The 11,385-nt window shown below is 39.7% G+C and overlaps 1 long non-coding RNA gene across 10 annotated transcripts; it reads right to left on the bottom strand.

The window, feature by feature from the left end:
- Positions 1-5,426: 5,426 nt before the first annotated feature.
- Positions 5,427-9,805, bottom strand: LOC133746568 (uncharacterized). Of its 10 annotated transcripts, XR_009864232.1 has the most exons (9): positions 9,603-9,805; positions 9,308-9,525; positions 9,160-9,196; positions 8,275-9,030; positions 7,983-8,171; positions 7,377-7,574; positions 6,483-7,287; positions 6,209-6,264; positions 5,427-6,049 (listed from the first exon to the last, which is right to left on the bottom strand). It is a non-coding gene; the product is annotated as an uncharacterized LOC133746568 (long non-coding RNA). The 10 variants fall into 10 exon arrangements; XR_009864225.1 differs by having other exon boundaries at positions 5,427-5,719; positions 5,850-7,287; XR_009864230.1 differs by having other exon boundaries at positions 6,209-7,287.
- Between the last annotated feature and the right edge of the window lie 1,580 nt (positions 9,806-11,385).

Raw genomic sequence — 11,385 nt, 5'->3', positions numbered from 1 at the left:
AACTTCTCACTTGTCATCTCCAAGTGGCTGTCTCCGCTGGGCGGAACCCCGCCAGCGGAACTTCTCACTTGTCATCTCCAAGTGACGGTCTCCGCTGAGCGGAACCCCGCCAGCAAAACTTTTCACTAGCTATCATTCACGAAGTCTCCCAACAGTGGCACTTCTCCCTTGTCATCATGCAGACGGGGCGCCATCCGCTACATACCTCTAGCGGAACCCTCTTTTATCTGGCAAGTCGCGTACTTTATTCAGCGCAGTCCCGCTCAATACAGTAAACGCCAAGCACGTCTATTGAACGCTGTTTACTGCTATAACCAGCGGGGGGACACCCGCCAGCGGCGGATCCCGAGGCCACGCCTCATTCTGACAAACGACCGCCACGCGGCGTTACCGTCAGATTGTCCCTACGGGACACGGGGACTAGTCAACAGTCTACGACGACCCTGATCAGGTTCGTTGACCCCTGTCACTCGGGTACTAAAGATTGGGCTCGCTACCCAACACCCTCTGCTCTGTGCAGCTCCCCCTCACCAAACAATTTTGCGACCATCCGGAGGTCCATCTTAGCCGTGGAGTGGGGGACTCCCTGGGGGGCCTAGCAGGGGCCCGCCCAAAAGGGTATAAAGCATTTGCTCAGTAATATCCATGGCTGACAACGCACTGACGCTAATTATGCTTTTGCAAAGTCTAGCGGAAGAAAAACGCTTCAAAACCGCCGATCAACTCCCCAACCAAGATTGCCCTCCTTGACTGGGGACTTGGGGGACTTGTACCTACATGTACATTTACAAAGCATAATTAGCTATAATGAGCCACGCTCATCGTACCGCCAGAGGTACCAACTACCGCCAAAGGAGTGACCCACGGATAGACACCCAGGCGGGCCACGGCCTGAGCACAAGATTACCCCGGAATCACCGCTGACGCGCCGCCACGCACCGCGCCAAGACGGCATCAGAAGCTACTGAAACTGGGAACTGAAGCACTTCAGTCCCACATCGAAAACAAGGAGAAGATCGGACCTCTCCTCACCTATAAAGGTCCTCTTCTCTCTCTTCATTAAGATTACGCATTAACTACTCATTTATTATTATGCTGCCTATTATGTGTTAACTGACTTAGGCATCGGAGAAGTGAAGACCGCCCAACGCGGTCTCCCTCTGACGCCCTGTCTTTCACTTGGTAGCCAGCGAAGATCATCAAGCATACAGAGTAGCGGTCCGCCCACCGGACCTGCGTTAAACGGAGGTTTGGCTACCGCCAGACTTTGAGCATTAACAGGCTTAAAAGGCGAAGTCCCTGCTACACTTCCGCCATGAACAATGCGACACTAACATCTCTGAGGCATTGCAGTCAAGTGATCTCCCCAGGGAAAGAGTAAGGGACAAGCTAACACAGCCTATGGCAGCTAATGATCAAGCCGTACATTCTCGACACTAAGGCACAAGAAGAGTAGGTTCTCTACCTACCGCCTAAGGCTCTGATACAGCTCCCCTTACCAAACAATTACCTGACCAAACAGAGGTTTTTTTCTAGCCGGGGAGTGGGGGATTCCCTGAGGGGCCTAGCAGGGGCTCACCCAAATGGGCAAAAGCACTCGCTCAGACGAAATCTATGGTTGATGGCGCATTCACACTGATTATGCCCGACATGTTGACTGGGGCTTCACCTTAGCGACAGTAACTCCCCAACCAAGAAATCCCTCCTTGACTAGAGACTTAGGGGACTTGTATATACATGGTACTGTCGGCCATAATAAGCTCATGAATTAGTCTATCATCCATTGTTGGAATAACACCCGAAAACACAGCAAACCAACCTCCACCGACAAGTTGGCCTCAGGCCAAAACACATCTTGACGCGCCGCCCAATGTCATCCCTACAGGAAGACTAAAGACCATCAGACTAAGACATATCAGTCCCACATCAAAAACAAGACTGAGGTGACTCATCTCTTTACCTATAAAAGGTTCACTCCTCTCTCTTCATTGATTCATCTCTTTACCTAAATATATATCTATATATTTCGACATAGCCTTTCTTTCTTTATATATGTGAGCTTTTTGTTTGTTGAAAATATTATCATCTCACATATATATTTGAGTGAAGAAGCTTTTATGCGTTAGCCTTGATCTGAGAGAAGAAAGATTGGTGAGTCCTGTGAGGTTTGAGTCATACTTGTTGGATACATACTGAGCTCCACCCATCACCTTTGTCACCCCTGTGTCTTACATATTTATATGTGGAATATGTGTTTTAATTAACTCTTGAATTACTCATGATTGATTCTTGCTTGCGTGCTAATCTTGATGCTATGAAAGTAAGAAATTTCTGAGACAACAATGTTGAAGGCATAGTTTTTTTTTGAGTCTTTGTTTTATTTTCTTTGTTTAAATTTTCCTAAGGGACTAGCAAAAGTGAAGTGTGCGGGAATTTGATAGGACCATAAAATGTGACAAATATAGTGTGTGATCCTTTACACTTTTCTTAGCCATTTCCTTTAAAAAGTCAGTTTTAACTTTGTTTTCCTTTTAGGTAGTTTGTGAAGCAGTTCAAGAGAGATAAGAGCTTAAAGGGAGGAAAGAAGCCATGGACTTTGATCAACCCTTTGGCCAGAAATAACAAGGGAAGTGCACGGAAAAAGTTGTGCAAAACAGTTGTGCAAAGCAGAAAACTGCAATTTCAGAATCAACTTTCTGAGAACAGTTTTGAGGAGCAATTCTTATATTCTTCCAGCTGCACCTTTGCAGAAAGGGCCAGCAATCCTTAAAGACAGGATGTTTACTTCAATTAGAGCCAAAGAACTGGTCAGAAGCACCAACAAACCAGCAGGAAATCAAGCTCAAAGTAGGCTTCCCGATAAGGCAGAAACTGTCAGATTTTCATGAAGATTTTTTGGAGATCTTTTCCGACGACTTACTTGGAGTTTTTTCTAGAAGGTTATTGATCATTCTAGAAGATATGATGTCATAGAACATGTAGGAGTCAAGAACACATAGCAAGAGGAAGTCGTTCCTTGTCCAAGAAATAAGCTTTAGAGATAGAAATTGAGGCCTAGTCAAAACAGGGTAGTTTGGCCAAGAATCTTCTTTGGACGGATTTCTTATGCATTTTTGGAAGGTTATTAATGCTTCAAATATTAAGGAGAGTCCTAGAATAATTCCACAAGATTATGGCAAGATTACCAAGGCTTGAAAATCATTTAATTGGGCACCAATCAAAGTAATCCTCAAGCAACTAGGGAAGGTCTTTAAAGTAGAATTGGAGAAGGAAACTTGGTTTGTGCTCCTCATACATATAGAGCATCTGAATACGTGAAAGAACGCCCATCTACAACGTCGTCTTCTGCCCTAAAAATCCTAGTTCACAAAGTCTTAAATTCATCAACTTCAAGAAGCAAAAAGCCGTGCACACCATCATCCATCATCGATCATCAATCTTTGTCGTGTACAACCTTGAAGGAAGCTCTTGCGTCCAAGGCTGCCTAAAAGTGAATTTGTGGCTCTCATCTTCTTCCCTTTACAGTTTTTACTTTTTTGTAATTCAAACTCATATGTTTTTAGTTTTGAATTAATTTAAAATGATGTGTGGCTAATTTACTTTCGTTAGGGGCGAGGTTTGAAGCCCCTAAGACATGTTTTTGAAAATATTTTGATTCCTAGTTTCGTGATTGCTATGTTGTGAAATTGATTATTTGATTTTACTTTATAGATAACTCTTGCATATTTATGTTTTATGAATGCGCACATAAAATATTATGGTATTGTGAGTAGGGCTAGAAATAGGTATTTTAATCTCCTACATGGTTAACAATATTTATTTCAAAGGTAGAAAAGTCTATAGGTTAATAGACCAAATCAAATAATGGGAATTGCATGCTAGGTAGGTGTTCCACACTCGTATTGGATTCTTGTTTTGATCAAACTTCCGCATGTGATTAATGCGTAGAATAAATTGTTGATAGGATAGTATTCTATACCTTGATTGTTTATTATAAAGGCATAGTAATGGTGCGTTCATCTTGCTTAAGTAATTTGGGTAAGTAATAAGAACTTATGCAGTGCGTTCATGGTTTGTTCTTAATTGAAATCTAGGATAATAAACTTGTCTTAAGCATGTTTTGGTGGTGGATTTCTGAATCTCTAACATCTTCATCCATATCATTGTAAATCCCGCATTGTTTATATGTTTTACTTTAATTTCTGCGTTACAAAACCTAAAACCCCCATCCCTTTTATGATTTCATGTTCATACATTCTTTCATTATTTTCATACATACTTATATATATTCATACTTTAACTCTTTATTTGTTATGTAATTACTTGTGTATCCTGAATCCCCGGCTTGAACAATCTCCACTTATTCTATACTAACAACTACATTTTTCCAGGGTTAAATTGCGCGCTTGTTTTTTGTGTACCAACCTGTTGGCACATACTTAGTCAACATATCAGCAGGAATCTCACTTCCTTGAATCTTCAACAATTGCAGCACTTCGTTCTCCACGAGCTCTCGTATGTAGTGATACTTCATAGGAATGTGTTTAGTCCTTGAATGAAAATTAAGGGTTCTTTGTCAAGTAAATTGCACTTTGACTATCACTGTGCAACGCACAACTCTCTTGCTTTTTACCCAATTCCTCCAACAGACCCTTTAGCCACATCATCTCCTTACCAGCCTCTGCGACTGCTACATACTCAGCATACTCGGACTTCGTTGTAGACAGGGCCACTTGTCCTTGCAAATTTGAGACCCAAGATACAGCAGCACCACCCACTGTATAGACATAACCAGTAGTACTCCGACAAGTATCATGATCTCCTGCCAACATCAACATATCATTGTAGTTCAGCACTACCTTTCTTGAAATAAAGAGACATATCTGTAGTACCTTAAAGATACCTCATGATCCACTTCACAGCCTCCCAATGTTGCTTTCCTGGATTATTCGTGTACCTACTCACAACTCCAATTACATGAACAATATCGGGTCTAGTACACACCATAGCATACATTAAGCATCCAACTGTCGACGCATAAGGTACATTCTTCATATATTCCCACTACTAAAAAAAATTTCTTTTGCGATGCCTATTTTGCGACTGCAAAAGCTTTTTTCGACGGAAAATTGAGCTTTTTGCGACGGAAACACAGGCGTTGCAATAGGTGGCGTCACAAAATCCAATTGCTACGGCAATTTTCCATCGCAAATGTTTTTTTGCGACGGTTTTCTCTTGCCGTAGCAAATTTATTGTTTTGAGACGGTCCATTTGCTACGGTGACTTCCGTCGCATTGTTTGTTTCAGGATAATCTATGTGGAGGTATTTGCGACGGCAAGGTTGCCGTCGCAAAAAAGGAATTTTTTTTTTTAAAAAAAATATGGTGCTAATTGCACCATATTTTCATTCTAAGAACATTCAAAAATGAAAACTATTATACATGCATCTGAAGTTAAACTTCAATATCAAATCCATTATAACTAAACCAACCAACAATTACAACCTCACATCAGCGAAATAAATAACTAAATCCCATTGTGGCAGATTGATAAGAATTTCTTCATACATAAAGATTGTGGCACCAATGTACTAGTTCAGGATCGATGATAAAGAATTGCAGCACCCAAGTGTATGCCAGCTTATGCCTAGGAAACTTTGGCTTTTTTTTTTTCCAGGCTTCTTTGAGTTGTTGTCTCCATGCTTTGGCAAACTCAGTATCTGAATATAAGCACATGAAGTAGGTGAAGTGCGTATGAAGAGAAGAAGTAACAAGATCAGAATCGTAACACCAAGAACTAATGCAAGCAAGAAAGATATTACTCTAGAGGAAAACTAGATAGCAACTCACCACCATAATGACAGATTGAAATAGAAACAACCACAGGCTGCAAATATGGTTTCACTTGCATCCTATATACATAATCACGTAAGAGCTCTATGTGCTACCAAATATTCAAGCCATTGGCTAATTGAGAGTCAGAGCCCACATGCCGCATGATGATTAAGGTAGTCTAGTAGATTAGTAGTTCAGTCCGCATATACTTTCAACTGAAAATTTTAGTTCAAACTTGTATTTCACCTTAGATAAAAAAAGAACTAGTACAATAAACTGACTGAAAGAGTATAGAACATGTACACAAGTATGAATATTAAGTTGTTTGACTAGAACATCTGAGTATTGACAATTAAAATGATAGAAAGGCATACCTGCTATAAATAGTACCAAAATACAACTGAAAATGAGAGCACGAACTACGTAGAATCTAGATAAAGTTAAAGCAATGATGTTAGATGATAATTTTACTAAAATAATGCATAGCTCTAAGTGTGCATACTTCTCGACCAAATAAGAAATGAATCATGCACCAATATAAGAAGTTTAATTCTTGCACCCTACCCCACAATGATAATAAAAGTAAAGGTTACGCATTCTCAACTCAAAAATAAATTGGGAGTAAGAATAGACGTTAAGGACATTCACCATCGATGATAATTGCACTAGGAACTTGCACTTTTTGACCATAAATAGACATTAAATGCAATTGAGGCACCTCACCCCAGAACCATCTGCAACAAAAGTTCCATTTTGAGATGTTAGCGAACAACACTCTGAAGTCCAACCACAATTGCATGTACAAGCACCAAATAGCAAATCCATTACTTCATCAGATTCATTTGAAAATTGTTTCTCACTAAAACAATGGACTTAACCCTTCCTCTAAGTTACCAAAACTATCTTATCAAATAAATTCACTAACCAAGTGAAAACTACAAGCTACACTACCAAGGCTTCAACTTTTACTAATCTGGATCTGGTAAAGAAATATTCAAAAGTGGTTCCAGAAAAAATAGCAGAGTACAAAAAAAGTAAACACATGGGACTTCTAAAGTGGTTTAAACAAAGTTGATACAGAACTCAACTTTATTAAAGAAAACAAGACATTTGTAAATCTATGTAACTTAACATCTATGGCCAACTAACAAAAGGATTTAATAACAGAAAACAAAATGAAACTGTTCCTATTACAAAATGAAACTGCTTTGTAAAGAGCAACCAAAGCAGGCCCTAAGTGTCCTCCAACTTATAATTGTTCCTATTACAAAATGAAACTGACGATCCACTAACAATCATGAGTTGCAGAACAACCATAGGCAACAGGAAAACAGTATGTTAATGATCATATAGTTTTAAGTTAGGACCAATGCTCATATCTGCCCTACCTGATTTAGTGTTGTAAGCCCTCTATGGAGATTTTTGGCGCGATTTTTGCTATAAATATTGGGACCTGTTGATCCACGTTGCTCAATGTTATGAATATCTTAAAATTTATGTCATCATAAAAAATTAAAACCATCAGTTGGTAAAAAGATTTACCACATACGAGAAAACTCCAATTCGATATCCAGTTAAAAACCTATGTCAAGTGACCAAACTCCTTTCTTACTTGGTGAGTTGAAAGGAAGAATATATCCGGATCCTCATAGAAAGCATCATTTGTCCCATTCCCGTGGTGAACATCAAAATCAATTATAAAGACACCCTTCAAGCCATGTGCACGCTGAGTATAATGAGCTGCAATTGCAATATTTCAAATGAATGGTCAAATAGAGATCCAAAGTGATAGAAAATGCTGATTTCTGCAGAAATCCTGAAACACTCTGCTAATTCCAAAAATAGCATAAATATCTCATTTCAACTTCATTTTTCATGAAACCAAGTTCAAAACTATCATTGAAGAATCTATTTTAAGATATCAGAAATTGAGATTAAAAGAAGAAGTACAGCTTTTTCGAAAACAACAGAACTGCCCACTGGTTCAGCTTGGTGGTTGTCTTTGAGACATACTATCAAACACATGGTGTGCAGTATTTGAACCTTAATCTATTTCAATTCTAAGCATTCTAATGGAGTTACCAAAGCTAATTAATAGTCAAAAGTGTATTCCATAACAAGAAAACCCAAAAATGAATGAATAATTACCAGGTTGAGCAGGAGGGAGAGGCTTGGAGGGGAGCTTGGTAGACTTAGCACGCTGAAAACGGCTTGGGCTGGGTGGCAGTAGGAACCACCACCATAGTAGCAAGCTGAGTTAAGTCGTCTTGATAGTCATCACCTAACAGATCGAAAAGGGTCGCGGTTACTTCTCTGTCAGACCATTCATTTGGATCTCTGAAACCAAACTATTTGATTGTTATAAAAGAATAGATACCCAGTTTGCTCATACAATTAAACTTGGAAAAGAAAGCTGAAATGTCTAATATGTGAGACTTACCTCAACAGTTGCATATGTTTATCCTTGGAGCACTTGTATCTGGCCATTATATAATAAGACATTAGGATATTGTTCTTTAGCTAATTTTCAGTCCAAACAAACATAACCCAATAGGATTTTGAGCAACAGGAACACATTAGGATTAATTTGAACTAGCAAAAGAAAAGGACAGAAAAGTAGACAATACTAAATAACTCAATAGCTCCTGTTATAATGACTTACCTTAAACTACATATAAATCCCCAAAACCAAGTACATCAACAAACAAATAAACATTAGCGGGGTACTCACATAATTTCGATGCCTGCCACTTTGCAAGTAGGCAGCTAAAGGCTCAATATATGTCAAGCACTGCAACACCGAATTGAGATAACAAGTATTCCCCATGGTTATCGAACCAGCGCCCTGAAAATTTTTCAAACCATTCTTCCTCTCAATCATTGCAATATTCATTACCCGAAAAGCATGAAATCAGCTAAAACTAAAGTTCAGAAGTTGAAAAACAGAAGCAAAACAGAGACACTCTGTAATCCATAGTAAATTCCCAATTCAAAACTGAGCAATGACTAAATTAGGTTTAAAGATTAAATCTTTAACATCAAAAACATAATCAAATGGCACCACTACTACTCACAATTAACTGAAATGTGATGGGAAAGCTGAGCTCCGGATCTCCCACCCGTCACTCTTCTTCACGCCCGAACCCGATGTTCTTTTGTCAAGCACTTCGCCACAAAATCATGAAACAAGAGAGACCTGCAAAAGGAGACGGCCCAAATTCATAGGATGTTCAAGAGCATCTGAGCATATCTGTCACAGTGAAATTGAGATTACACTAGCACAATTCCTAAATAGCATTGAAATTGAGGTTAAGCAAACCCATACCAGCAGGCTTCCTTCAGATCCTCCTTGGATTCTTTGCCTGAAAAACAGAATGAACCCTATCACTGATTCTGACCAAGTCCAAGCACTCAAGAGTGAAAATTGATAAAGGCCCAAAGATTTAAGTGGATGGATTAGCCGAATTTTTTACCTCAATGTTTACTTGAGACCAGAGTACAGACGAGAGAGAAGAGAGAAGCACAGACGAGAGAGAGGGAAAGGAGAGAGAAAGTGGATTTGGAGGAATCTCTCTCCTCCGTCACCGATCTCTGACCACCGGGGTGGACTCACCGTAGCGAAAGAGGAGGAGTTGATGGAGAGGAGAGAGATCTAGTCGACCTTTGGCCGAAAATCACAAACACTGAAAACCTAGAAAGAAAACCGAATCAAAATTAGATCTTGACCCAAACGAAATCCACCCAAACCAAATCAAATTCGCACAATACCAAATTAAATGAAAGATCAACACAATCAATGAGCATGAGAGACAACTGGCGCCTTTTTCTCGATCTTTTCGGACCTCGACTATGTCTTGTTCGAGCTGCGGAGCTTGGGCGAGAGAGAGAGAGAGAGAGCTTGGGCGAGAAGAGAGGGAAGAGAGCTTGGGCGAGAAGAGACCGAGAGAGCTTGGGCGCGATAGAGGTTAGGGCTGCAGATCGAGATGTTAGTGGGAAATTTGGTAACAAAAGGAAAAACATAGGGAAAAAGAATTAGGTCAGGCGCTGTTTTGGTTTTGCAATTTTTTATTTTTAGTATACCAAATAGAAATAAGTTTTGCGACGGCAAGAGGAAAAAGCGTCGCAATTGAGTATAAAGTTACTACGGCAAAAATTTTCCGTCGCAAATAATAAGACTTAATCGCGATGGAACATTTTCCGTAGCAATTGGGTGTCAATTGCGACGGCAACTGTTGCCGAAGGAAAAAAGCGAAGCAATTGCAATTTTTTTTATAGTGTCCTTTTTCTTTTCACTCTTGGGTGATTATTCCTTGGATAATTTAAAGTGAGCCACCAACGGTGTTCTAACAGCCTTTAATTCATCCATATGAATCGCCTAAGCACCTTATCAACATACTCCACTTGTGTAAGCTTCAGAGTACCAGCCACTTATCACAAATATTCTTTATACCTAAGATTTTCTTTGCCTCACCCAAATCCTTCATCGCGAACTGATTTGACATCTCTCTCTTCAACTTCTTAATCTCATTAAAGTCTTCCCTAGCTATCAACATATCATCCATGTATAGTAAAAGAATGATATAAGACTTGTCAAACCTCTTGAAGTAACAACAGTTATCCGATTGGCATCTTGTGTAGCCACTCCCACACTACGAAAGCATCTAACTTCTTGTACCACTGTCTTGGGGCTTGTTTCAAGCCATAAAGGCTCTTTTGCAGTTTGCATACCAAGTCCTCCTTACCAGGTGCTATAAAACCTTGTAGTTGCTTCATGTATATGACCTTCTTTAAATCACCATGAAGAAAAGCAGTCTTGACGACTAGCTACTCCAAATACAGACCTTCAACTTCCACCAAACCAAGCACCACCCGGATTGCGATATGTTTCACAACCGGCTAAAAGATCGCATCAAAATTAATTCTATCCATTTGCTGAAAAACATTTCATAACCAGCGTTACCTTGTAACGTTTGCTCCCATCATCTTCTTGCTTGATCTTTTAAATCCCTTGTTATGTAATGCTTTCTTGCCTGTTGGTAACTCAACTAACTCCCAACTATTGTTGGACATGAGAGAGTCCATCTCATCTTGCATAGCACCCTCCCACTTAGCAGAGTCTTCATGTTGCATTGCCTCATCATAACTCACAGGTTCACCACAGTTAGTTAACAACAAATAGTTAGCATAAGGTGAGTATCTATCAGTTGGTATTCCTTTGGTACTTCTTGATGATACTCTTAGCACAAAAGAAAGTGTCACTTGCTCATCACTAGGAACTTGTTCTTCAGGTTATGTGACCTCAGGAGCTCTTTGTTGTTGTTGTTGTTCCTCCCCATGATTTGCCTTAGAGACATCTTCATTGGACAATTCTTCCAATCTTGCAAACTGCCAATCTTTTCTTACAGGACTTTCAAGCTCTGCTGCTTGCTTGTTCTTGTACATCACCTCTTCATTAAAGAAGACATTTCTGCTCCTTACAACTTTCTTATTCTGAATATCCCAAAACCTATAGCCAAGCTCATCACCGTCATAGCCTATGAATATGCACTTT

This window comes from Rosa rugosa, chromosome 4 (assembly GCF_958449725.1).
Source record: "Rosa rugosa chromosome 4, drRosRugo1.1, whole genome shotgun sequence".
In the NCBI taxonomy this organism is placed as follows: Eukaryota; Viridiplantae; Streptophyta; class Magnoliopsida; order Rosales; family Rosaceae; genus Rosa; species Rosa rugosa.
This window is presented reverse-complemented; position numbering and strand designations above follow the sequence as displayed.